This window comes from Macaca nemestrina, chromosome 1, assembly GCF_043159975.1.
Source record: "Macaca nemestrina isolate mMacNem1 chromosome 1, mMacNem.hap1, whole genome shotgun sequence".
Lineage (NCBI taxonomy): Eukaryota > Metazoa > Chordata > Mammalia > Primates > Cercopithecidae > Macaca > Macaca nemestrina.
In genome coordinates, this window is record NC_092125.1 from 39,390,116 (window position 1) to 39,415,542 (window position 25,427).

The following is a 25,427-nucleotide window of genomic DNA, read 5'->3' on the forward strand; positions in this document are numbered from 1 at the left end:
GCTTGAATTTTGTACAAATCTGCAACTGTTTGGTGTCCAATACCATGGTAAGCATTGCCAGGAGCACACAAAGTATAAGGTGTGGTTCCTCTCAAGAAACATGTTTTGCTAAGAAGATGATACAAACACATGAAATGGAGAATAGGAGTTCTTTTACTGACTTATACAAGATATAATCATTTGTTTTGAGGAAAGAACAAATCTATGTAGTCTGAAGTCATCAGGGATAGTTTCATGAAGGATTGGGATTTTGCTTGGGTTATGAAATATGTAGTAGGATTACACAGACTATATGGGAGTGAACATTTCAGGAAGGGGAACATTACACCGTAAGCAAAGATGAAAAAATGGGACTTGTCATGGAGTGTGAAGAAATTATAATGTAACATCTTAGGATAGCCAAGATGGAGATATATTTTAGAGATTCTTTTATTTTTCTGAGCAAAACTGAACTTAATTTTTTGTCAGAGTGGCATATGTTCTTCAAATGAAAATTTATAAGGTGGTACTTGTGTTTAAACATGGCAGATTGAACTAAGTTGGTCATTTCTTGAAACTCCACTAATACAGAAAATAAATTTTAAGAAGGGCACTAGGACAAAGGGAACAAGAGGAATGACAAGAGATGAGAGATGTCAACAACATTTTTGAACATAGGAAAAAATTGGCAACTGACAGTGGTAGGAAAGCTGAAGTTTAATTGTTTAGGGAATACCAGTATAAAAGCAAACTGATTAGCCTTCAGAGCCCTAGAAACGCTCAGGAATTGGAGACACCAGGTAGGTCTGAGAGCTGGGGTAGGCATGGTGCTAAAAACAAGAGGATTGATGCAAAGTCCTTGTAAGGAACATTAGACTCCTTGCCCTACCCCACTATAACCTCCAGGCAATGCTGACAGATATCTGCTTCACCCAACCCCCACCCTAGCAAAAGTTAGGAGACTTAATCTCTGTAGATGTGGAATCAGAGAAGCCTGGAATTGTACCATCAGGTACACCTGAGGGTAGTGTTGATATGTTGTACTGAAAACAGAAGGGCTAAATGAAAGTCTACAAACTGAATGGGCATAGTCCAGCCCACTTCTCCTGCTTGACTCTTAAAAACATAGCAATCTGGTAGGAGTTGAGAGGATTCCTCTCTTGGGAAACTGTCTGTCTGAAGAGAAGGGACAAATTTATACTGATATTTGGGGGAGACCAGAGAAACAGGTTCCCATCTCATCATCTTTGGTGAGACTCGTTATATTAATTACCTGTGGCTGCTTTCAACTAATTACTGTAGCTCTGCAGCTTAAAACTGTGAGAGAAACTTTATTCTCTTATAGTTCTGAAGGGTAGAGGTCCAAAATCGGGCAGGGCCATTGATATAGTTTGGCTGTGTCCCCACCCAAATCTCACCTTGAATTGTAGCTCCCACAATTCCCAGGTGTTGTGAGGGACCCGGTGGGAGGTAATTGAATCATGCGGGTGGGTCTTTCCCGTGCTGTTCTCGTGATTAAGTGTCACAAGACCTGATGATTTTATAAAAGGGAGTTTCCCTGCACAAGCTCTCTTCTCTTGTCTGCTGCCAAGTGAGATGTGCCTTTCACCTTCTGCCATGATTGTGAGGTGTCCCCAACCATGTGGAACTGTGAGTCCATGAAACATCTTTCTTTTGTAAATTTCTCAGGCTTCCGTATGTCTTTATTAGCAGCATGAAAATGGATGAATACAGCTGTGCTCCCTCCAAGGGCTCTAAAGGAGAATTGATTTTCTTCCTCTTCTAGCTTCTGGCAGCCCCAGGCATTCCTTGGCTTATAGCCACATCACTGTAGTCTCTGCCTCTGTGATCATATTGCCTCTTGTTCAATGTCTGTGCAGTTTCCCTCCACTTTGCTCTTCTAAGGCCACTTGTCATTGGATTTAGGGTCATTTTGATAAGCCAGGATGATCTCTTATCTGAACATCCTTAATTTAATAATCTACAAACATTATTTTTCCAAATAAAGTAACATTCACATGTTCCAAGACTTAGGATGTGAACAGATCTTTTGGGGGGCTTCCAGTCATCCCATTACACTCACCATTCCACAAGCTGCAAGCTTACATACAGAGTTGCCAATGAGCTTTTGTGCCATGCTCTTAAATATGAACACACATCTAGAGATCATCAGCATTTGAGGAAAATGCCCAACATGAAAGAATAAAAAACAAAATCATGAATAAAAAAAGGAAATTGAGGGAATATGAACAATGCAGAGTAGAAGACAATTTTAAAAGCTGTATTTACGATTAGAGATAGAAGAGAAACCATTTCATTTATGGAATAACAGACCAATAAATTAAAAAAAGACATTTAGAGGTTAAGGGCTCTTGGAAATTAATGTAAAGTGTACATTCATTTTACGAAGTAAATTTACATTAAATATAAAAATGAAATAATGTAAAAATATAAGAATGTAATAAAACTATAAAGATAATAAATGTTTGGAATATAAAATTGGTGAAATTACCTAGAAAATAGAACAACAAAACAGGATTGATCCAATTTTTAACTATAATAGGAGTTCTATAACAAGAACAGAGAAATGGAAAGGAAAAAATTAACAAAAATACAAGAAATGTTCCCAGAACCAAAAGACTCACATTGCCAGTTTAAAAGATGTGTTGAGACAGATGCAAGGATGTTCTTTCCAGCATATTTCATGGTTGTGGGGAGTTGGAGGCAACTTGGATGTCTATAACTGGGAGATTATATAGGTAAAACATTTGGTGTATACCATGGCGTAGTATGTAGCAGTGTGTACTGTGGCATCCTGTGTAGCACAGAGCAACAAATACTGTGTACACATGAAACATAAGATATCTTAAGAACATAGATTTTAGTGAAAACAAGAAAGAATCACTGTGATATGATACCATTTACATAAAACTACATGCACACAAAACATACAGTTTGTGAAAATACATTCAAATCAAAGGCACATTTTGAATATATCGTAATTTTTAAAATTTTTATTTTACTTTAATGATAATTTTTATAGCAGGGAGATAGAAGGTGGGTATGGAGGTAAAAGGGAACAAATGAGTTTAATTAATAATGAAGTGCACACTGAAAACTCAGCATGACTAATGGAAAGCAAGCACACCAAGGTGAATCGTCATGAAATTTCAGAACATCAGATTAAAAAATATTCTGAAAGTGCCTGGTAATTAGGAAGGAGGTGGAATTTATCTACAAAGAAACAGGAATCAGGATAGCTTTGGGCTTCTCAATGGCAACACTGAAAGTTAGTAACAAATAGAGAAGTTCCTGAAACTTTCATAAGGAAAATAATTTCCAAGATAGAATTCTATACCTAGCTCAAATAAAAATGGTTTTTTAGGATGGAATCACAATATTTTTAGATATCCATTTTGAAAAAGTTACTGGTGAATGTGAGTCACTAAAAATAAGGAAATAATTGAAGAAAGAGAAGAACGTGATACTCATGGAAACAAGGGTTTCAATGGAGGAGAGAAGGAGGAGATTGATTCCCAGGGTGATGAAGGGAAGTCTAGGATGACAGAAGCCTAGAGATTATCAAGCACAGATTTGAGTAGGGTGACAGAGGCCTCTAAAAATGCTATCTGTAAGAAAAAAATAAAACTAATGTATTCCCCAATGTGTGTTATTATATTCAAAAGAGCTTATGGTTTTGCTGAATCTATATACAGTCATGTGCCACATAATGACATTTCAGTCAATGGCTGGTGTATATGCAACAGTGGTCCCATAAGATTTAGTGGAGCTGAAAAATTCCTGTGGCTTAGTGACATCATAGTCATCTTAACATCATAGTGCAATGCATTATTCACATGGTTGTGGTGATGCTGGTGTAAATAAAACCTGAATTGTCAATCATATAATAGTAGAACACATACAATTATGTACAGTATATAGTACTCGACAGTAAATGACTATGTTACTGATTTGTGTATTTACGTTTAATTGTTATTTTACAATTGATTCCTACTTACTTAAAAAAAAGTTATCTGTAAAACAGTATCAGGCAGGTCCTTCAGGAGGTATTCCAGAGGAAGGCATTGTCATCATAGGCGATGACGCTCCCTGTGTGTTATTGCTCCTGAAGACCTTCCAGTGGGACAAGATATGGAGGTGGAAGACAGTGATATTGATGATCCTGACTCTCTGCAGGCCTAGGCTAATGTGTGTGTGTGTGTGTCTTAGCTTTTAACAAAAGATTTTAAAAAGTAAAAAAGAAAAAATCGAAAAAAAGCTTATAGAATAAGGATGTAAGGATAGAAAATATATTTGTACAGCTGTGCAATGTCTGTTTTAAGCTAAGCATTATTGCCAAAGAGTCTAAGTTAAATTTTTTTAAGTTCATAAGGTAAAGTTAGAGTCTGTGAAGATTGATTGATTGAAAGAAAAATGTTTTTAATAAATTTAGTGTAGCTTAAGTGTCCAGTGTTGATAAAGTCTACAGTGCTGTACAGTAATGTCCTAGGCCTTCACATTCACTCACCACTCACTTTCTGACTCACCCAGAGCAACTTCCTGTAAGCTCCATTCATGGTAAGTGCCCTATATGGTGTACCTTTTTTTTTTTTTAAATCTTTTATACCATATTTTTACTATCCCTTTTCTGTGTTTAGATGTATTTAGATGTACAAATACTTCATGTTGTGTTATAATTGCCCACAGTATTTAGCGTAGTAATATGCTCTCTAGGTTTACAGCCTAGGAGCAATAGGTTACAGCATATAGACTAGATGTGCAGTAGGCTATACCATCTAGGTCTGTGTAAGTACACATTCTGGTGTTGGCACAACAACAAAATTGCCTAGCAATGCATTTCTCAGAATGTATGCCTTTTGTTAAGTGATACATGACTGTGTGAATATGTATGTTATGTATTTGTGTACACACACATACACAAAAAAACAGCATTTAATTCCATGAAATATGAAATTGTTACCAGTAAGAAATGTAAGCATAGTAGGTAGGTCCTCTATTCAGCTCAATTGTCAACCAAATTTATGTTGCTGATGCCGAATTTTGAGATAGCCCCTTATGGTGCTGTGATTGCCTTAAGTGGATGGAGGAGGCTGAATATGGGGAGGGAAAGGAGATGTCAAAGACTGAAATCTTAGGTTCCACAGTAAGGAAGTATTTAGGGAATATCTAAAATGGAAAGATAAAGACATTTCAGTGTTTAAGTATAATATTTAGAAATTTGGAAATGAATACCAGAAGAAACAGGTAAAAGAGTTGAAAGTAGTTGCCTTTGGGGAGTGAGATTCAGGGGTTAGGAGAGGTAAAGCAGAGGGCTGCCAGTTTTGCATTAGAAGTCTTTCAAAATTATTTGACTTTTTAAGTTCTACATGTGTTACTTTGAAAAAATAGAAATTAAATTTTAAAGTAAAAATATTGCACACACACAAAAGTGTAGGATGAAAGGCATATATAAGAATATTCATCTAACATCCGTGGGGGAAGGATTGGCATGGAGAGAGACCAGATTCAGTAGGATTAAGCAGGAAACAACCATAGTAATCCAACTACGTGCTACTAAGAGCCTGTGGTGGTAATTTGTGAGATGGATATGAGGGAAAAACTGAAGACATCGTAAAGAAGTAAGAACTTTAATAATGTTTATTTTGAGTGGAGAGTCTTAAGACGTAAGAGATTTCTTCTATATTTACTCATTCAATGAGTGTTTGTTGGCATTCTTTGTGCCTAAGCACTGCTAGAAGTTACTGTCTCCAGCCAGCTAGTACCTATGACTCCAGTGTGCACCCTCCATAACTCTGGCCCCCAGAGAAGCCTGACCACAGGACCTCCTCTTGTACTTCTACTGAGAAGATAATGTCATGTTTGTGTAATCTTATCTGATATTCTTTGTCCTAAGTGTGTATATATTTTAGTTTGGAAAACTTAAGACAGATTCTTACTATGTATTTGGGGAGAAAAGTAGATGCTGTGCTAACGAAAGCCACTGGTGTTCTGGATGAGGCTCCAGTATAGGTTCAAGTTGTGTCTCAACAGAGCTGGAAATGGAACAGAACACTATCCTACTGGACAGTGCCTTGTGTCTGACCACATGGACTCTCTCTGGTTTGGAATCACATCTTTTCATTCTCTTACATCTTTCTCTGCATGAGATAGAGTTGTACATTGGAAGAGGCATGGGTTTTAGCATCTGACATTCATGGGTGAGAAGCCTAACCCTGTAAGAAACCACTTATTAGCATTGCTAATTTGGATAAGTTACTCTGAGCCTGCTTCCTCGTCTGTAAAATGGGATAGCAAAAGCTCTCTCATATACAAAACCCTAGCCCAGGGTCTGGCATGGAGTAGCCCTTAGCTCTTATTAGCTGCCTATGTCCTTTGATAATATTAACATACATTTTCTCAGCCTGTTAGGTCCAGGTGGCCATCACCTGCTTAACGGCCTGTGGATGTTCGGTTGAGCCAGCTGTGGGGCCATGGGCTCCTCTGGGAGATGGCCTGCACAGGTTCGATGTCATGGAACTGGGATGGCAGATGCCTCCTTAGTACTTCTGGAGAAGCCTAGGAAGTGACAGTGACAGCTGGGAACAGCTGGTATGAATAAATTTTGACATTTAAAGGAGTGTGCACAATAGGGGCCTTATAGACTGGGACTGAAATCATTCTGACCTGGTTTCTTTTTCTCGTTCTGAAGCTCAACACATTTGGGGGTGGGCTTTATTGGTGTCTGCAGGGGGTTCAGCAGCAGCCAGTCCTGTGTACAGGAGGGGCCATGGGTTCTCTCTTCTGCTTGGTTGGCTCTCACATGCCTTTGGAAAGATTGTAAGCTTTCTCCTTAGAGTGGGGATTTAGTGAGGATTTAATTCAGAAGCAGCCTGGGAAATAGGTCGGAAACCTAGGGAGCAGGTTTCTTGTGACCTGCAGGCAGCTGAATGTTATGTACCAAGGCTGTTCCCAAAGCAGAGAGAGAGAAATTAAAGGGGGAAACACACATGGCTCATAGGTTGGGCAGGTGAGGGAGAGAGTCCACGTGAGAGGGGGCAGGCCGCGTCCACTGGTGCTCAGGGACCCCTGGATGCCAAGCGTGGAAATGACTGAGGCACCTGCCTCTGAGGCACAGACGATGGTGGGAGGAAGGCTGTGAGGTATGTTTGTTGCTCATATTTAAAGAGGAAGTATGGATGGAAACATTGTAGCATTTTTACTTGTCTCAAAGGAAATGGGATTTGATGAAAATCATTAGCTTAGGCATGAAGAAAAGCAGAGCTTCCTGTCTCCATGGAAACAAAGCAGGGCTGCATAAGCACATCCTGAAATGGCCGTCAGGGGCTACAGGGCAGAGGCTCACACAAACAGAAATGACCCTGAGCCATCCCCCTGTCACCATCCATTGTTCCCTGGGCTTCTGAACAGGGGAAGGTAAATATGGGGAAGCAGTTGAGCTGTCTCAAAACCAGAGCAGGGACAGTCAGGCCAGAGACTGCTTCCATATATGTGTGGGGAGCAGTGTGAGCTCTCTTGTGTAAAGCATGCCGTAGTTTTCAAAGTGCCTTTGCTTCTGTGTTCGTATTTGTTCTTTGCAACGACTCCATGCAGTAGGTGGACAGTATCTTTATTTGGAAATGAGAAGAGGGAGGTTTAGAGATGTTGATCTCCAACTAGTTACTGGCAGAGGTGGGGCGAGAGGTTACAATTTCTCAACTTTTGGTTAGGTGCTTATTTTAGTGTATACTACATGGCCTCCATTCAGGAATACTGACACCTAAGGTGGCACACGCAGAGAAATGCTGCCAGTGGTAAGCCTGGAATATCATCTTGACCATATAGATTTGGTGCAAGTTTTAATGTGTATGTGCATTGATGTACACACTTATTCACGCACACTGATGTTCACGTATACAATGTGACCCGGTATGTGTACAGGGCAGAAGATGCCAAGACCCATTGTCAAGGTCCTGTTGCCCTAAGACTAATGGGAAGTGGTGAGTTGCCCATTGTAGAAGAGGAATTCTTCTGGTTGCATCTCATGAATGCATAGAGTGGCTCCCACGACAAGCAAAACTACAGCTGTCTGCCTTGCTAGCAACTCATGTGCAAGCTGATTCTGTGCGATTCAGCAAGTGTTTATTGAGTGTCTGCTATGCAAAAGATACCTGGTTAGACATTTAGAATACAAAGATGGGTAAAATAAGGAGATTATAGACTCATTATGGAAATATTTCAAAAATACATGTAATGGGACTCTAAGTTCAAATAGTCCAGAATGCTAGTCCCTCCCTAGAGCTAATTTTTTTTTTCAGATTCATATACGGAGGTCACTAATTTTGAGTTCCTACTATCTTGCAAGGCATTGTTGAGGATAAAAAGGTGAATAAGACCTAGGTCTTGGCCACAATGGGTATATTAACAACTATAACTTCAGTGTTAAACCTTGCATCTCCTGTTGGACGTGCCATTGCGTATTAGGAGGTGGTACCTGAGTGTTTCCCAGGCCTGACCTGAGACAGGAATGGCTGCTGGTCTTAAGAAGGAAATTATTCATGCCCAGCTCAGTGCTCCAGATGAGATCTCTGAGGGGAGTTGGTGGGTATTAGTTTGATGTATACCTGCTCCTCCCAAGGCTGGCTGACATTGAAGGTGACTGGCTAAGATAAAGGAGAGTAATTCTGCTGGGATTCTAACACTGGAATCAACCAGTAGAAAGTCAATGACTGACTCACACAATAGTTACTAAGTACTTGTTGTATGTGACTCACTGCTAAGGGCTAGGGATACCAGGTCAAACAAGGACAGAGAGTTGCTACCCCTCAAGCAGTTTGAGTCTAGGAAGAGATAGCAACAGGGGGGCATTTAAATTAGAAGGGGCAAGGATCAGGTAAGGCCAACTGAAGCAGGTGACAGTGGTGTGTGCCTCTGAAGAGCCAGTGATAGTTTACGGGCACAAGGGAGAAGCACATTCTAGCACGGAGGCACAGGCAGAGGCTCATCGAGAAGGGCTTCTTGGGTTACACCGGTAAGTTTAAGCTTGATCCCAGAAGCTTGGGGGAGGTTTTAGATTGTTAGATAAGAAGATGGCTAGATTTGCATTTGAAGATGATCGCCCTGGAGAAGGTACATACAGAAGCAAGACTGGAAGCAGAGAGGAACAGTAGTTCAGGCGAGAAGCAGAGAAGCAGCGGGACTGAAGTACAGCAGTGGAGACGGAAAGGACAGGACAGCTCCAGGAGGTGTTGGGGGCCAGGTGTCGGATCTGCAGGACTCGGGACTGTGTGAGTATGTCTGAGTGAGTTTGGTGTGGAAATCACAGGGAAGTCTCCTGAACTGCTTTTAGGTTTCTGAATTGAGACTGTAGGTGGCTCGGGGAGAACACAGGCCAAAAGGTAGGTCTTAAGGGAAAGAGGTCAGGTTTTGGCCCTGCTGAGTATGGGAAAGCATAACACACTTCATGGCCTTTGGCTAGTTCACAGGAGTAGAGCAGGGTTTGTTTTAAGTCGTTTTTCTTGTAAGCTGTGATTTTTTGAGACTGTGCTACCCATCAAGCATTGTGCCAATCACATGACACATATTGTCTCATTTAATCCTCACAGTGACCGTATGAGGAAGTACTAACTTCCTTTTATAAATAGAGATACTTGGTCATAAATAGGGATGCTTGGTAATTTGCCAAAGCAAACAAAGCTCATGAGCAGTAGATTCAGAATTTGGACCGAGGTCTGGTAGGCACAAGCACCTATGCTTTTTTTTTTTTTTTTTTTGAGACGGAGTCTCACTCTGTCGCCCAGGCTGGAGTGCAGTGGCCAGATCTCAGCTCACTGCAAGCTCCACCTCCCGGGTTTACCCCATTCTCCTGCCTCAGCCTTCCCGAGTAGCTGGGACTACAAGCGCCCGCCACTGCGCCTGGCTAGTTTTTTGTATTTTTTAGTAGAGACGGGGTTTCACCGTGTTCGCCAGGATGGTCTCGATCTCCTGACCTTGTGATCCGCCCGTCTCGGCCTCCCAAAGTGCTGGGATTACAGGCTTGAGCCACCACGCCCGGCTGCACCTATGCTTTTAAGCAGATCCTCCAGATAGTTTAAATGTCCTTTATGGAAGGCAATTATCTGTCATCTAGTACAGCAGAACTTGATGAAAATGAACGGGTCCTCCATGACGGCCATGGCACATGGAACTTCCCAGTCCTGTGGACAGAAATTTCCTGTGTGAGACCCCGTTTTGATGACCAGAGTGGGGTGTTGATAATTCCTACACTGATGAGAAGGACTTTTCCTGGCTGAGTTGTGTGACCATGGGGGTCACATAAAAAGCTTATGGGAGCTTGCTGAGAGAATTTGCATTTCCCCAAGACACTGCTTAGTGTATTAGTAGTTGTGAAAATTGTATCTTAGGGTGAGATAAAAATTATTTGAGGAAGACAAAACTCTTAAGTGTCATTTGCGCCTGCCTCCTTGTTACAATGGAGGAAACTCGGCTGGAGAGTGAAATGACTTGCTCAGTTTGCAGACAGCTATTTAGTGTTAGAACTTGGGTAGAAGCTAGCTGCCCTGGCTCCCTGTCTGGGGTGCTTTTTCCTCCGCGCCCTACGTATTGCCCAGTAGTAAAATACAGACTCTCTAGATAGTCTAGCTGGGTTTGAGTTCTGTTCCTGTCACTTGCCAGCTATGACAATGATGTTAGGTAAATTATTTCACTTTTCTATACCTTCAATTACCCAAATGTGAATAAGGATGTTGGTGTTTGTCATATAAGATTACTGGGGAAATGAAATCAGATAATACATGTTAAGTGTTTAATACCTGGGAGATAGTAAATACTTAATAAACGTTAGCTGTTAGTAGCAGATTTCTTCTCTTGAGAGCCTGGTTTACACTCAGTAGGTGGGGCTGGGAAAGAGCCATTCTTACCTACCAAGTACTGCCATTGAGTCAATTAGCGTGAGCTCAGATGTTTTCAGATACCACTGGTAGAGCTGACCATCTATGGCACCCTACAGGGAACAGCAAAGACAGACTGTGCCCTTGGGCCCCACATGAGGCCGTCAAGTTGGACACTCCCCCATTTGAAGTTCCTTGGAGTACCTGGGCCTTTCTATTCTCTGCTCATGTGGTCTGGAGTAAGCCTCTAATTTTCTTTGTTAAATTCCTGCTTATCCCTCTCAGCTTGTTTTAACTTTGACTTCTTTCACGAGATCTTTCCAGGTCTATACCCCCCACTATCATTTTACAATTAGTATTAAAATCTTTCTCCCACATGTTCCCATAGCACTATGTGCCTGTTTGTTATAGAATCTGTCACTCATAGTAACATCACAGAATTGTTATATAATTTAATACTACTAAAGATAAGATCTAATATTTATTGAAACCTTGCCATCTGCCCGATACCATGCTAAATGCTTTGTGTACATTATTTCAATTAATTTTTGTAACAGCCTCATGAGTCAGGTACTGTTGTTAACCCCATTTTATAATTGAGGAAATGGAGACTGAGAGTGGCTAAGAGTCTTGCCTAAGGGTGCACAGTCTAATGAGAGGCAGAGCTCTCCTGCCTTCTCCTGGATGCACTGTCTTCCTGTGCTTTGGAGTCACAGATGTCGCTGTCACCCATTAAGTTTTGTTTCTTCTGCTGAGGAGGTCTTTTCATGTAGTTGGATTGCTCCTGATATCTTAGTGCCTTGTTTTTGTGTTCAAGAAATAATTGATGAATTGAAGGGAAACCGAATAACATCAAGACCCTCTTAGGGCATGCCATAGCCCCCATGACCTCCTGGGGGATAGTATTGCAGAGAAGAGGAAGAGGCTGGCATCTTAAAAGTCAGGAGCATAGTCACTGGTATTGGAGATCCTCAAAAAACCTCTGGAGAAGCTGTTTGCTTTCTGGAATGGTGATCCCAGCTTACAAGCATTACAGACAAGTAATTGTGACAGGTTGGACACTTTTACTCTTGGCCATTGCTAGTTTTTTTTCTTCGAGTTAATTCCTCATACCCTTTGCCCATTTTCCCATAAATTGGCATATTTATCTTTTTCATATGAATTTAAATTATTTGCATCATAAGGATATTAACTTTTTATATCGTATGTGGCGCATGTTTTCAGAATAATCACTTCTAAAGGATTGCTAAAGCTGTTATCCTATAGGCAATTTTGGGCAAATAAGGCTATTGGAAGCCGAAAAAGACAAAACAGTTATTCTTTTTTACTTTAGCGCATTTGGTTTATAAAGCATTTCATGTGTTTGATTCTCACGGTAGTCCTAAGAAGTATAGTAGTATTTTACAAATAAGGAGATTGCAGCTTGAAGTGAGCAAAGTGACATGCCCTAAATTACAAATGTAAGTGCGATTTTATGACTCTCAGTCCAGTGCTCTTGTTACACAAAGCAGTGCTTCCCCTTATGGAGTGGGCATTTGCAATGGGATCTTTGCTGCTTGGTTTCTACTCACAACAGAGCTATGATTTACACACATGCCCCAGCACAACAACAAAGTGCTCTTTTGAGTTGATTAATTCAACAGATATTTAGTGCCAAACACTGTTCTCCAGATGCGGGGGATTGGAAAACTCCCTGCCTCCATGGAGCTTATATTTTTCTGTTGCACATGTAATCTATATTTTATGTAATATTACCCCCATTTTAGGACTCTAGTATTAGGAAGAAGTACAATCAGCACCAACACCCTGAAACTGCCCTGTGTTGATAATGCTATGGGCTGTGAAATGTGAATGTGAAATACAATGCAGCTGCTTTTGCGGGGGGAAAAGGCTCTGGTTTTCTTGTATTAATTAAAGTTCTGTCTCCTTTCAAAAATTAATTTCTAGTGTCTCTTGCTGTTATCTACCTTGAGAAGCAGAGGCAGTGTCAGGATAGGTGGTTCTGGGGGCTCAGCCAAGGTGAGAGCATCCTTGGCTGCAGAGGTATGGCGGGGGTGGAGAGGTGAAGTCATAGCTGGGAGAAGCCAAGAATCCTATCCAGAAAGATTGCATCTGAGAGGCAGGGTGAAGGTGTTGAGGGAAAAGGAATAGAGAAATCAGTAAGTAGAACTATCAACATAAATAATCAAAACAAGATACTATTTTACAAGCATTTATCCTTTTTAAAGCAAACTGTTGACAATTAGATTGGGACTTCATTAGGTGCCTTTTCGGATATAAAGACAATAACCACATATAAAAATGCCTCCATTCTCTGTTGAATTTTTCACACATGAAATTTCTGGTTGACCAAGTTCTTAGGTAACTGAAACATCCTTGTAGCTCCTCATCCATGCTCTAACTTAGTATAGGTAAATCTTCTAACACTCTGATACATATATACCTATATATATATACACACACACATATATACATGTACACATACATACATATCTGTGTATATATACACCCATATATGCATACATACACACTCATTTTCACACATGTGTATGATGTTTTCTATTCATGTGCAAACTCCAATGCATATACTCCAGGATTTGTCCCTTCATTTAGTACTGAAGGGACCCAGTAGATAATTGTACCATTCTCTGAGTTTGTCTTGCACAGTGACTACTTTTAAACTCATTTCAAGAATGTTCCATTTTTAAAATCTAGTTTTATTTGTTTTTCCGAGGAGGAGATAATTTTTACTTAGTAAAATATAACATGAAGTAACTTTTAAAAAGATGGCTTTTTAGATAGATGAAATAAGTTCTGGTGTTCTATTGCACAGTAGGTTAACAGTAAGGCATTGTATATTACAAAGTAGCTTGAAGAGAGGCTTTTAAATGTCCTCACCACAAAGAAAAATGATACATACATGAAGTGATAGATATGCTAAATACTCTGTTAATCATCATACAACATATATATGTATAGAAACATCAGATTGTACCCCATAAATATGTACAATTACAATGTGCCAATTAAAAAATGAATGAAAAAAAATGAAAAAGATGGCTCTGCTAAGAGACAGACCTGGATTTAACGTTCTGATCTGCTACTAAGCTCCGAAGTGTACATATTCACTTAGATATCCCTGAGGTGTCTTAAGCTTAGGATGCCCCAAACAGAATTCACTGTTTAACTCCCTTTCCTCATCACTAAACACAGTCTCTATTCTTTCTATATTCTCTGGTTTTCTTTTACTCTTTCTGTGATTCTTTTATCACATTTTTTATCCAAGATAGAAACCTGAGTTAATCCTGGTATCTTCTCCTCACTTATTCTCTGGGCCTAATTGCTCATCAAGACCTACTGATTAAGTTTCATAAACTATGGCCTGGACTATAGCAATTGTCTCTTTAAATGTTCTGTCTGCTCTAATGCAGCCTGCTATTCATGAGAAAACAGTCTTTATAAACTAGACATTTAATTATAGAATTTGTACACCTTAGTTATTTATAATGGGATCCTATTGCCTAAATGATAGAATCACTTATGTATTCACTAAACCAGTTTTCAATAGATGTTGAGCTTCTGTGTGGCAGGCAGTATTCTAGATATTGGGAATACAGCAGGGAACAAAACAAAAATCCCTGCCCTCATAAAACTTGGTTTCCCATATGGGGAGATTCTAAGAACATATATTCCAATTTAGGTAAATGAAAAGACAAACCCTGCTCATGAAAAGGAATACTTCAAATTACAAAGATGTCTGCTTTCTCCACTTTAATGTGATATTGATAAACGTAAACAGTGGTTTTAGTAAATTATATTAAAATTTATCTGGAAATATAAATGTGTAAGAGTAGCCAAGACATTTCCTTAAAGAACAATGAGGAACAGGAACTTTTTGTATAGGGAGTAACATATATTCTAAAGCTACAATAATTGAAATGTGATATAGGAATACAGGAACCAAATATATATACACACACACACACGACATATATTGTGTGTGTGTATATATTAATTTACAGTATATATAAGTGTAAAGTGTCATTTCAAATCATTGAAGATGAATCATTCAGTGAATTGTGTGACTGGTTAGTTACCTGGAAGGACAAAATTTGAATTGGAGCCCCATCTCATATCTTATATCAAAATAAATTGCAGGTGGAGCTAGTACATGCATTTTAAAAATTAAATCATACAAGGATTCAAAGAAAACACGGACAATTGAAAAAAATCTTCAAGGGAGAAGACGTTTCTAAGCATTATGCAAATCAATAAACCATAAAGGAAATAATTGATACATTTGAATTTGTAAAAATAAAAATACACTGACTACTATAATTTATTAATAACTTCCAAAAACAAATGAGTTAGTTTTGAATTTTAGATTGATTATATAGAGGATTCAGGAAGGTGATAAAAAGATGATTGATAAGTAATAAGATTGTAATAAAGCTCTAGTTCCAGACATAAAATGAGGATTTCAAGCACTGATGGCTGAAATGTAAAGTGAGAAACAGGTGAAGATTTTAAGTGGTAAAATAGTCAGGACATGATGAATGACTGGCTTGTAAGGAGTAGGGAAAATCACCTAGTATATGATCCCAAGATTCAGTTGCAAATGTTTTGGAGAACTTTCGTTCCATTTACTGATATGATATGAATAATAGAAGAAGAAAAAAAGCTCTTACTGAGAGGAAGGTTTGTTTAATTTTAGACATAGAAAGTTTGAAGTTCAAGAGGCCTGAACAAGTAGATAGGATCATCCAATATCTGTGTCTTAAGAAAAGAGGGAGGAAAGATATGATGCACTATCAGAACACAATAGAGAAAATGGTACAAATACTTAAGGTTATCCATGGAGGGAAGGTAGAGAAGAAAAAACAGCCACAGATAGAGGTTTCTAGAAACACCATTTAAGAGAATATTAAGATTTTCAAAAGGACATAACAGAAACATCACATCATAGAGGATGAAGAAGTACAGCGTTTCAAAAAGGAATGAGAAGACCCCAAGTGCTGAATGAGTCATAGAGATCCAATACACAGTTGACTAAAAAATAGCTGTTGAAGCTGGCAATGTGGAGGACGTGTCTGGCTTTTTTTTTTTTTTTTTTTTTTTTTTTTTTTTTACTTTTTATTTGAAATAATTATAGAATCACAGGAAGTTGTAGAAAAAATTACAGGGAGGTCTTATGTGTTCTTCTTCCAGTTTCCCCCAATGGTAACATCTTGCATAACTGTAGCACGATACCAAAACCAGAAAATTGACATTGGTGCAATCTATAGAGCTTCAGATTTCACCAGTTTTACATACACTCGCTTGTGAGTATAGTTGCATGTAATTTTATCACGTGTACATTTGTGTAACCACCACCACAATCAAGATACAGAACTGTCCTATCACCATAAGACCCCTTGTGCTACCCTTTATAGCCACACCTACTATCCTCTACCCTCGCCAATGCATTCTTCTAATTTTGTCATTTCAAGAATGTTAAGTAAGTGGAATCATGGGATACAAAACTTTTTGAAATTGACCTTTTTTCGCTTAGCATAATTGCCTGGAAGTCTATCCAGGTTGTTGCATATATCACTTGTTCATTCCTTTTTATTTCTGAATAGTATTCCATGGTATGGATATACCATGGTTTGTTTCCATGCACTCCTTGGAGGACATGTGAATTTTTTTCAGTTTGGGCTATTACAAATAAGGTTGCTATGAAGAACATTTGTGTACAGGTTTTTGTGTGAACATAGTTTCCTTTCTCTGGGAAAAAAATGCTCAAGAGTGCAGTCACTGGGCCATATGGTAAGTGCATGTTTAGTTTTATAAGAAACTGCCTACCTGTCTTCCAGAGTGGCTGTTCCATTTTACATTCTTGCTAGCAATGCATGAGACTTCTGGGTTTTTTCCATATTCTTACCTGTGGGCTTAAAAAAATTATATACGGTGAACATTAATAAGTATCTTATTAATTAACAAATTTATCTTGAAGTTATAAGACAATAATGTAGACCCAGGCTGGGCATGGTGGCTCATGCCCGTAATCCCAGCACTTTGAGAGGTCGAGGCAGGAGGATTGCTTGAGCCCAGGAGTTCGAGACTAGCCTGGGCAACAAGACAAGACTCAGTCTCTTAGGAATAAAAAAGAAAAAAGAGCCGGGCGCGGTGGCTCAAGCCTGTAATCCCAGCACTTTGGGCGGCCGAGACGGGCGGATCATGAGGTCACGAGATCGAGACCATCCTGGCTAACCCAGTGAAACCCCGTCTGTACTAAAAAATACAAAAAATTAGCCGGGCGAGGTGGCGGGCGCCTGTAGTCCCAGCTACGCGGGAGGCTGAGGCAGGAGAATGGCGTGAACCCGGGAGGCGGAGCTTGCAGTAAGCTGAGATCCGGCCACTGCACTCCAGCCTGGGCGACAGAGCGAGACTCTGTCTCAAAAAAAATAAATAAATAAAAATAAAAAAAAGAAAAAAGAAAATTAGCTGGGTGTGGTGGCATGTGCCTGTAGTCCCAGCTATTCAGGAGGCTGAAGCAGGAGGATCACTTGAACCCAGGAGGTCAAGGCTGCAGTGAGCTGTGTTTGTGCCACTGCATTCCAGTCTGGGCAACAAAGTGAGACCCTGTCTCAAAAAAAATTGTAGTAAGATAGACCAATGATTATTAAATCATGTTTTTAAAATTATGGTCCAGTAAATTCTTAGGAAAATAATAAACAACAAAACCAACATTGGTTGGGTAGAAAAGATGAATACAGAGTTAATAACTTTTAATTTTAGCAGTTAAAGACTTTAAAACAAATAGATTAATCACAGAAACTCAACTGCTAGCTTCACTCACCATCAGTTCATTAAAGAAAAAGTCCAAATTAATGTTCTTTGTTTTGCAAGACCTCTCAAAGCTTTTCTGCAACCTACTTTTCTAGCCTCAATTCAAAGATTCCTCTGCCTTAGCCTGGCCACATGGCTCACTGTTCCCGGATTTCCCAGGTAATCACTTCTTTGGCTAGAAATAACCAACCCCCACAGCCACTTCCACCCACTGCTGTATTTGACTGGGGAACTCTGACTCATCCTTCAAGGTCAAGTTTCTTCATCTGGGTTCCCATTGCACTATATATACTCCTCTATTAGAGCACTTATTATGTTATTTTATAGTTATTTGTGGAGGTCTTTGTCCCTTTCACAGGATTATGAAGGCTGGCATCATGGTGAGTTCACTTTCTTTTCCCCAGCATTTAGCAAGCATAATTAACAAGCACATGGTAAGCTCCCAGTAAATGCCCTCAAGTGAACAAATCAAAGGCCAACTTCCTGTTTGTGATGTCTGTATTCATCAGAAATTTTCCTGAGATTTTGAGCATTGTTTTCAGTGTGTATAATTCCCCTGAAACCCAGTTTAATATCAGCTGAAGAGCAGAGCACAGGGCACTTTTAGTAGTAGGACTCCAAGAAGTGTGCTGCTCTAAGAACGTCTCCATTACATCGAGAAAGAGGGAGTATTTGTTATCAGCATGATGGACATGATCCCAGTGTAATTGTTGCTGTTGTGAAGGTCTTTTGAATGGTTTTTCCCCTCCCTATGATAATTTATCTGGTATGTTCACTTCACTTCTCTGTAGCTTTGATACCAGAATCTTAGGCTTTTCCAGGTTAGAAAAAAATATGTTTTTGTTTAAACTTGTCTCTTTTTCTGGTCTATAGAACCTCATAATAATTGGCTTCACTACATGGAAATTTGTAATAACATTAGAGCCCCACGTCATTCTGGGGTTATAGGCCATAGTCGAGCCCCTATAATTAGACACGTTTTCTGTGCACTTGCAGACACGTACACACTGAGGTGGCTGAAATAATACCTCCCAATTTCCCCGGCTGATAATCACAGTCTTTACAATTTGGTTATATACTGGGTGCTTGGCATTTCTAGCTGTTAAGTTGAGAAGCTGTTACAGTTGTAGTTGAATTAGAAGTTCTTTATTTTCCCCTTGGTGTCAAGTGTATCACTACATTCTCAACACTTAATTATCATTGTGTCCCAAAATATTCTTCATTTAGCAAAATATTGAAATTACTGTTCCTGTTGAAGAAGCTAACTCTGCTATGCAAGAGAGTGCTGAGATGCCGTGTTCCACAGAGAACCCAGGAAATGAATGGCATTTGAGGGCATTTGGGGCAACTGGAGGAGCCCTAAAACCTGTTAAAGGGGCCACATACTCTTACCTGTATTAGACTCAACTTGATAGCTAATCTTTTTAGCAGCTGACAAGTCCTCAGGCTGAAGCTGACCAGACCAGAAGAGGCCTCCCCACCCTCGGCAGAGTTGACTGAGATGGCATTAAAGTAGGACATGACTTTCCTTCCCCATGCCCCACCCCACTACCTTTTGTGCTGTTCACAGAGAAGTTTCTCCTCCATCCTCTTGCCACTGTGTTTTCACATTGTATGTTCTATTTAGATCAAGGTACCCAGTGACAAAATGTAATATGAGAAAGGGATGATCTAATTAAGAGCAATTAATACCTTAGCAAGAGTTGAAGGAGGAAGGTACAGACTAATTTTTTAAAGTAAAAGGTGGTAAGGGAGGGAAATACTTCTTTGATCACTTACTAAAATATCTAATCACAAACATTCATTTATTATTATTATTATTATTGAGACAGGGTCTTGTTCTGTCACCCATGCTGGAGTGCAGTGGTGCAGTCATAGCTCACTGTAGCCTCAATCTCCCAGGCTTAAGTGATCCTCCCACCTCAACCTCCCCAGGAGCTGGTACTACAGGTGCATATCACCACACCTGGCTAATTTTTTGTAGAAATGGGATTTCACTTTGTTGCCCAGGCTGGCCTCAGACTCCTCAGCTCAAGCAATCTTCCTGCGTTGGCCTCCCAAAGTGCTGGGATTACAGGCGTGAGCTGCTGCGTCCCTCCAGCAAACATTTGTTAAGCACAAATATGTCAGGCATTCTGAGTTTGATAGTGAACAAGAAGATGCAGTCCCTTGCTCTTATGAACTTTATTTTTCTCATGGCTGAGACAGAAAACAAGCAAGTAAATAACACAAATAATGGGAAATGTTATGAAGAAAATGAGCAGACTTTGGATAGCAACTTTGATTCCTGTCTTAGAAAGAAAAAACAATCAGTTGAGAGAACTGCTGCCAGACTTCTACAGTCTGCATTGATCTGACCCTGTGTGATTCTATGGATATACTTCCCTCATCTGACATAATGGCTTCCACACTATTTCCGATGCTTGTGTTTCTCTAGTGGACAGTGTCAGTTACTCTGAAGATGTGATTTACCAACCAACTGGGCTAAACAAACAAACGAACAAAAAATGGAGCAATAGGACCTTGAATGCATAATTAACTTGTGTGGAAGACTTTGTTCTTCACTCAAAGGTGTTAAAAAGGATGCCCTTGTGAGCTAAAAGCAGAACTACCATTTGATCCAGCATTCTCATTACTGGGTATATACCTAGAGGAATATAAATCATTCTACCGTAAAGACACATGCATATGAATGTTCACTGCAGCACTATTTACAATAGCAAAGACATGGAATCAATTTAAATGCTTATCAGTGACAGATTGGATAAAGAAAATGTGGCATATATACATCATGGAATACTATGCAGCCATAAAAAAGAACAAGATTATGTCCTTTGCAATAACATGCGTGAAGCTGAAGGTCGTTATCATTAGCAAACTAACGCAGGAACAGAAAACCAAATACCTCATGTTCTCACTTATAAGTGGGAGCTAAATGATGAGAATTCATGAGCACAAAGAGGAGAACAACAGACACTGGGGTCTACTTGAGTGTGGAGGGTGGGAGGAGGGAGAGGAGCAGAAAAGATAACTATTGGGTACTAAGTTTAATACCTGTGTGATGAAATAATCTGTATAACAAACCCCCATGACATGAGTTAACAAACCTGTACATGTACCCCAAACCTAAAATAAAAGTAACTTTTGAAAAAAAGTATGTCTTTGCGTTAACTAGTGGGGAACGTTGCCCTAGTGAATTAAGTAACTTAATATTTCTTCCAAAGATAATGATCTGGAAACCAAGACTGTGCTTTTATTGACATCTTCAGCTTCTAAATTCCCTCTGTAAACACCTATGAATAGGAGGGAAGAAAGGGCCTAAAATGGTCAGAGGGAACCTCAAGGCCAAGGCCAAGTTGTATCCCAGACTGTCTGGCTCCAGGGAGGAAGGTCTTCCTTCAGTCATTCATTTCTGGCCCCCTTTCCTCTGCACTACCCTTAGAAATAGTAGCAGATACCTATTGCAAGGTTGCACTGTGCTGGTCATGTTCGCAGACAAGCCAAACATTTTCGCGCCTTTCTAGGCATTTCTTATCCATATAGTCTTTCAACCCTGGTCAAGGTTTTCTCCTGGCAAAATTTGAGAAGTTGGTGGCATTTGTATTTAAGATCATGCACCTTTGCTGTCCCTTAGTTTAATGTTCCCCTTTTCTCCTCCCTGTCCTTCTGTCAAGGAGGAGTTATTTGATGAACTTAACTAGCTCGCATAAGGGGTTTTGGCCTGGGTTCCCTGAAAGACGACCCCAAGAAAAGAATTGGCCGCAAAAGGGAGCAAGTGAGAAAATTGAGGCAGAGAAGGGGAAAAAGCCAAAGAGTTATATGTTAATCAAGAGGGCTGTCAGTATGAACTGCTGAGGCTTCATCCACTGGGAACCCTTGGAAGAACCATGTAGAATGTACCTCAGCCCTGTTCCACCAAGCAGCTGGGAAACTGGGACATAGATACATGTATCTGTATGTTTATGTGTGCATCTATATGAGTACGTGTGTGTGTGTGTGTGTGTGTGTATATATTTTTCCCCCATCCATCAATCCCTGTCCATCCTTGGGTGATGACACTTTGGGGCTACCCTGTTTGTGGACTGAACAGTGCCTGGAGAAATTCCATAGGTGGAGAAGCAGGAAGATGTAGGCACTCAAAGTGGGCGCTGTCACACACCTGTGTGAGTGTTTAAGGCCTGTCCATTGCAGCTGCAGAACCCAGAGGTTGCCCGAGGGGATATGGGGTGGCATCCAGAGCATATGCTCTTGCTGCCTATTCAAGGAGTAGATCATTCATTCAACATTTGTGGAGCACCTACTATGTGCCAGGAGCAGTTTTTCCAAGGTTAGTGAGTTAGAAGAAGCAGAGTGACAACAGAATTCAGGACTAGAGTGAGCCAGAGAGCGGATGGTCCGCTGCCCAGAAAGAAGACATCCCTTATAGGGCCAGGGGATGGAAGCCATGGGCTGGGCAGGACACTCCCATCCCATCCCACATGGCAGCTAGAGTCCTGGAAGTTTCAGTCGACATGACCCCACCCCTCTCCTGAGACATAGTTTCATCCTCCCAACCCCACCCAGCAGTGCACACCCCAATACCTGCTCTGCCAGCTCTCGTTCGTTGCCTGTTTCTCAATATACCCACCATTTTATTTTATCCCAGCTCCCAGTGTGCATTTATCCTGCACAGCCTTGCTGCCCTTCACCCTGCTCCTCAGTGTAGAGTACTGTGTTCCCGTTATCATTGTTCAGTTCCCCAGCCACACAGCTAATCCTGTGAGGGCCAATTTAGGCAATATAAGAGCCTGGAGCTTTTATGACCTAAGCAGTTGGGGCTCTCCTTATGCTACCAATGATGAATGATAGAATAAGTAAGCAGAGGGCCAGGCGCTGTGACTCACGCCTGTAATTCCAGCAGTTTGGGAGGCCAGGGTGGGTGGATCACGAGGTCAGGAGATCGAGACCATCCTGGCTAACATGGTGAAACCCCGTCTCTACTAAAAATACAAAAAAAAAAAAAATTAGCCGGCCGTGGTGGCAGGCACCTGTAGTCCCAGCTGCTGGGGAGGCTGAGGCAGCAGAATGGCGTGAACCTGGGAAGCGGAGCTTGCAGTGAGCCAAGATCGTGCCACTGCATTCCAGCCTGGGTGACAGAGCAAGACTCCGTCTCAAAAAAAAAAAAAAAAAAAAAAAAAGAATAAGCAGAGTCTCAACTAAAATACTCATTGATCATGTCTGATGTCACAGAGTTTAGTCTTAAATTCAGTAGACCCATAAATTAAAAATACTGGATCTCAGTAGCCAGAGGGTCATTCTATCTTAGAGCCTCTGTACACTGTCCCCCTAATACGGACCAGGCCCCATCTGAATGTTCCATGCCCCCTCAGCTGCGAATTCCCATATTTTCTGGGCCAGTTATCTGACCTCTTCCTGCAAGGGCAGTGCAGCAGGGGCATGGGCTGCCAGGGGGAAGGATGGACTCTGCCACAGACTTGTCCTGACCATCTCTCTCAAGTCTTTCTCTGCACCCCAACACAGCCAGAGCGGAGGTCCGCAGAGTGCCACCCCTCTAGCAGCTGTGTGGACCAAACAAGCATTTCACCTGCAGGTGCCAGCTCGGAGTGCCAGGGCATGAGTGTCCCCCAGGTGGTGGGGTGACTGCCTTTCTTAGGTGCCTTGTGTTCAGTGTGGAAGTTCAGGCTCTCTCATTCCTGTTTCAATTCCTTTTCCCTCTCTGTCTCACCTGGTCTTCGATAGCAAAGGTTAGTGTTATAATTAAACAATCAATTTAGCAAATTTTCTTTGGGGATTTCCTTTCCTTTTGTTTTGCCAACTGTAATTCCTCCGGTCTCCAGAGAGATCCCCTGTGAAGTGTATCTGAGGTGTTTTCACTTTCCCTCATCCACAGTTGTTGTTGTTTTCAGAGACTAACAAATGACAAATAAGACACAGCATGTTCGTGGTTTATATAAGCAGGAAGAAATATATCTGCTTCTCTCTGCAGGAAGAGAGGAGGAGGAAAAGAGGAGGAGGCACAGCTGATGGCTGCTACCCAAGGCCTTGCTCCGAAACATCACGGGTGATTGGGAGTCTAAGAATATTAATTGGAGACACTGGGAACAGGGGTAATTTCACGTACCCCGTAGGGACATGCTGTGCTAAGAGCATGTGAGAAAATAGCGTGTGAGAAAAATTTACCTGATGGTGCTCTAGGTCTTATTTTCTTCCATGTTTTGTTTCTTATGCAAAACATGTATGTGGTAAGAGAAGGGGATGGGGAAGGAGAGTTCATGGAGGAGAGAAGAGGAGGAGAAATAAACTTTGAAAATTCTAGTTGCCATGACAACATAATGAGCTCCAAAAGTGGCATCTCTGAACCAGTTTTGCATGGGAAGGCAGAGAAGCTCAAAAGGGAAAGAATTAAAATAATAAAAATAATAAAACAGTGATCATGAAGCAAATGATACATCTGAAGAGGCTGTGAGCCCTTCTTGTCACCCTCTGGGTGTTGGGAGTGTCAAAGCCGCTTGCTCCTGGCTGACCTTGGCAGAGCCTGTGGGATTGCTGTCGGGTTGGAATGCCTTTGCAGCCTCCCGGGCTCTGGACAATGTGCAGCTAAGGGATTCTGACAAAAGAGACCTCATGCATTGTGTGTGAAGTGCATTGTGCTTGAGAACCCATTGCAAGCCAGGCTGTCTTCCGGCTCTGTTTCTCCTCCCTCCTACCCGCCCTTTCTTATAGCTCAGCTTTACTCTTTTCAGTGAATTTCACTGTAACCCAAGTGACAGTGTGTGCTGTATCACTCTTACCACCATGGTATAGAATGTAAAATCCCCATTATTGGGCACTCATTAGAACTATAAGGCTCTTCTCCCCAGCAAAGTGTCCCAGAGCTGTACGAGGCTTATACAAAAGAAGGAAGCATTGAGAAGTGCAAAATGTGAAAACCGAGAAGGATTTGTAGGTAATGTTTTTGCCCACCATACTCAAATTGGAAATGCACCCAGAGCATCTTAGAATTATTTATTATTAAAAATGTATTTTAATGAAGATATCCCTTGGTACCCCTTGTCCTGGTTCAAGTCATGTTCGTGTTTTCCTCATTAGAATGGCTGGGACATTGCACTACATATGTTTCCATAATATAATCAGTGTTTAACAGCATCTGAGCCAGTCCATCAGTTAAGGCGCTTTTTCTGAGAACTAGCTGAATGTGGGGATCCTGCTGCCCCCTTGTGCTTGTTTGATATTGTTGCCCATGAGACTATCTAGGGTGTACGTTATGATGTCTGTACCACCAAGCTCTGTGTCTGGCTCACAGTAATTAATATATGTTGAATGAATGAGTGCTTAGTTCCAGCTGAAGCATGAAGCTCTCCTTAGTATATATGTGCTCCGGCTAGCTCCAACGAATAGCTGTTTGGCAATAATCCACGTCAAGTCGAATGGATGATGTATGAGTGAACTAATATCCCCTGTGGACTACAGCAATTCTCAGTGAAATAAGCAAATCATTGAGTGAGTTCTGTGTATCAGCAAAGATTAAATCCATTAAGTTTCTAGCTTCTTTCAGATATTAACCACTTAAGTAGTTAATATTTGCATAATGCTTCCTATAGTTTAGAACCATTAGTGAGAGAGGGGAACCTCCTTTTCTCTGGCGTTATGTTTCCTGGTGGAAGAACTTCCTCCAGAAAACACTTTTTAGGCCTTTGTCTTCATCCTTTGCTCATTCCTCCTAAATTGTAA

General features: G+C 40.7%; 1 protein-coding gene across 13 annotated transcripts in view; it reads left to right on the top strand.

The window, feature by feature from the left end:
• LOC105484537 (calcium voltage-gated channel subunit alpha1 E) overlaps nt 1–25,427 on the top strand; it is a 492,953-nt gene that overhangs the window by 336,141 nt on the left and 131,385 nt on the right. The gene's annotated exons all lie outside the window — the stretch shown is intronic.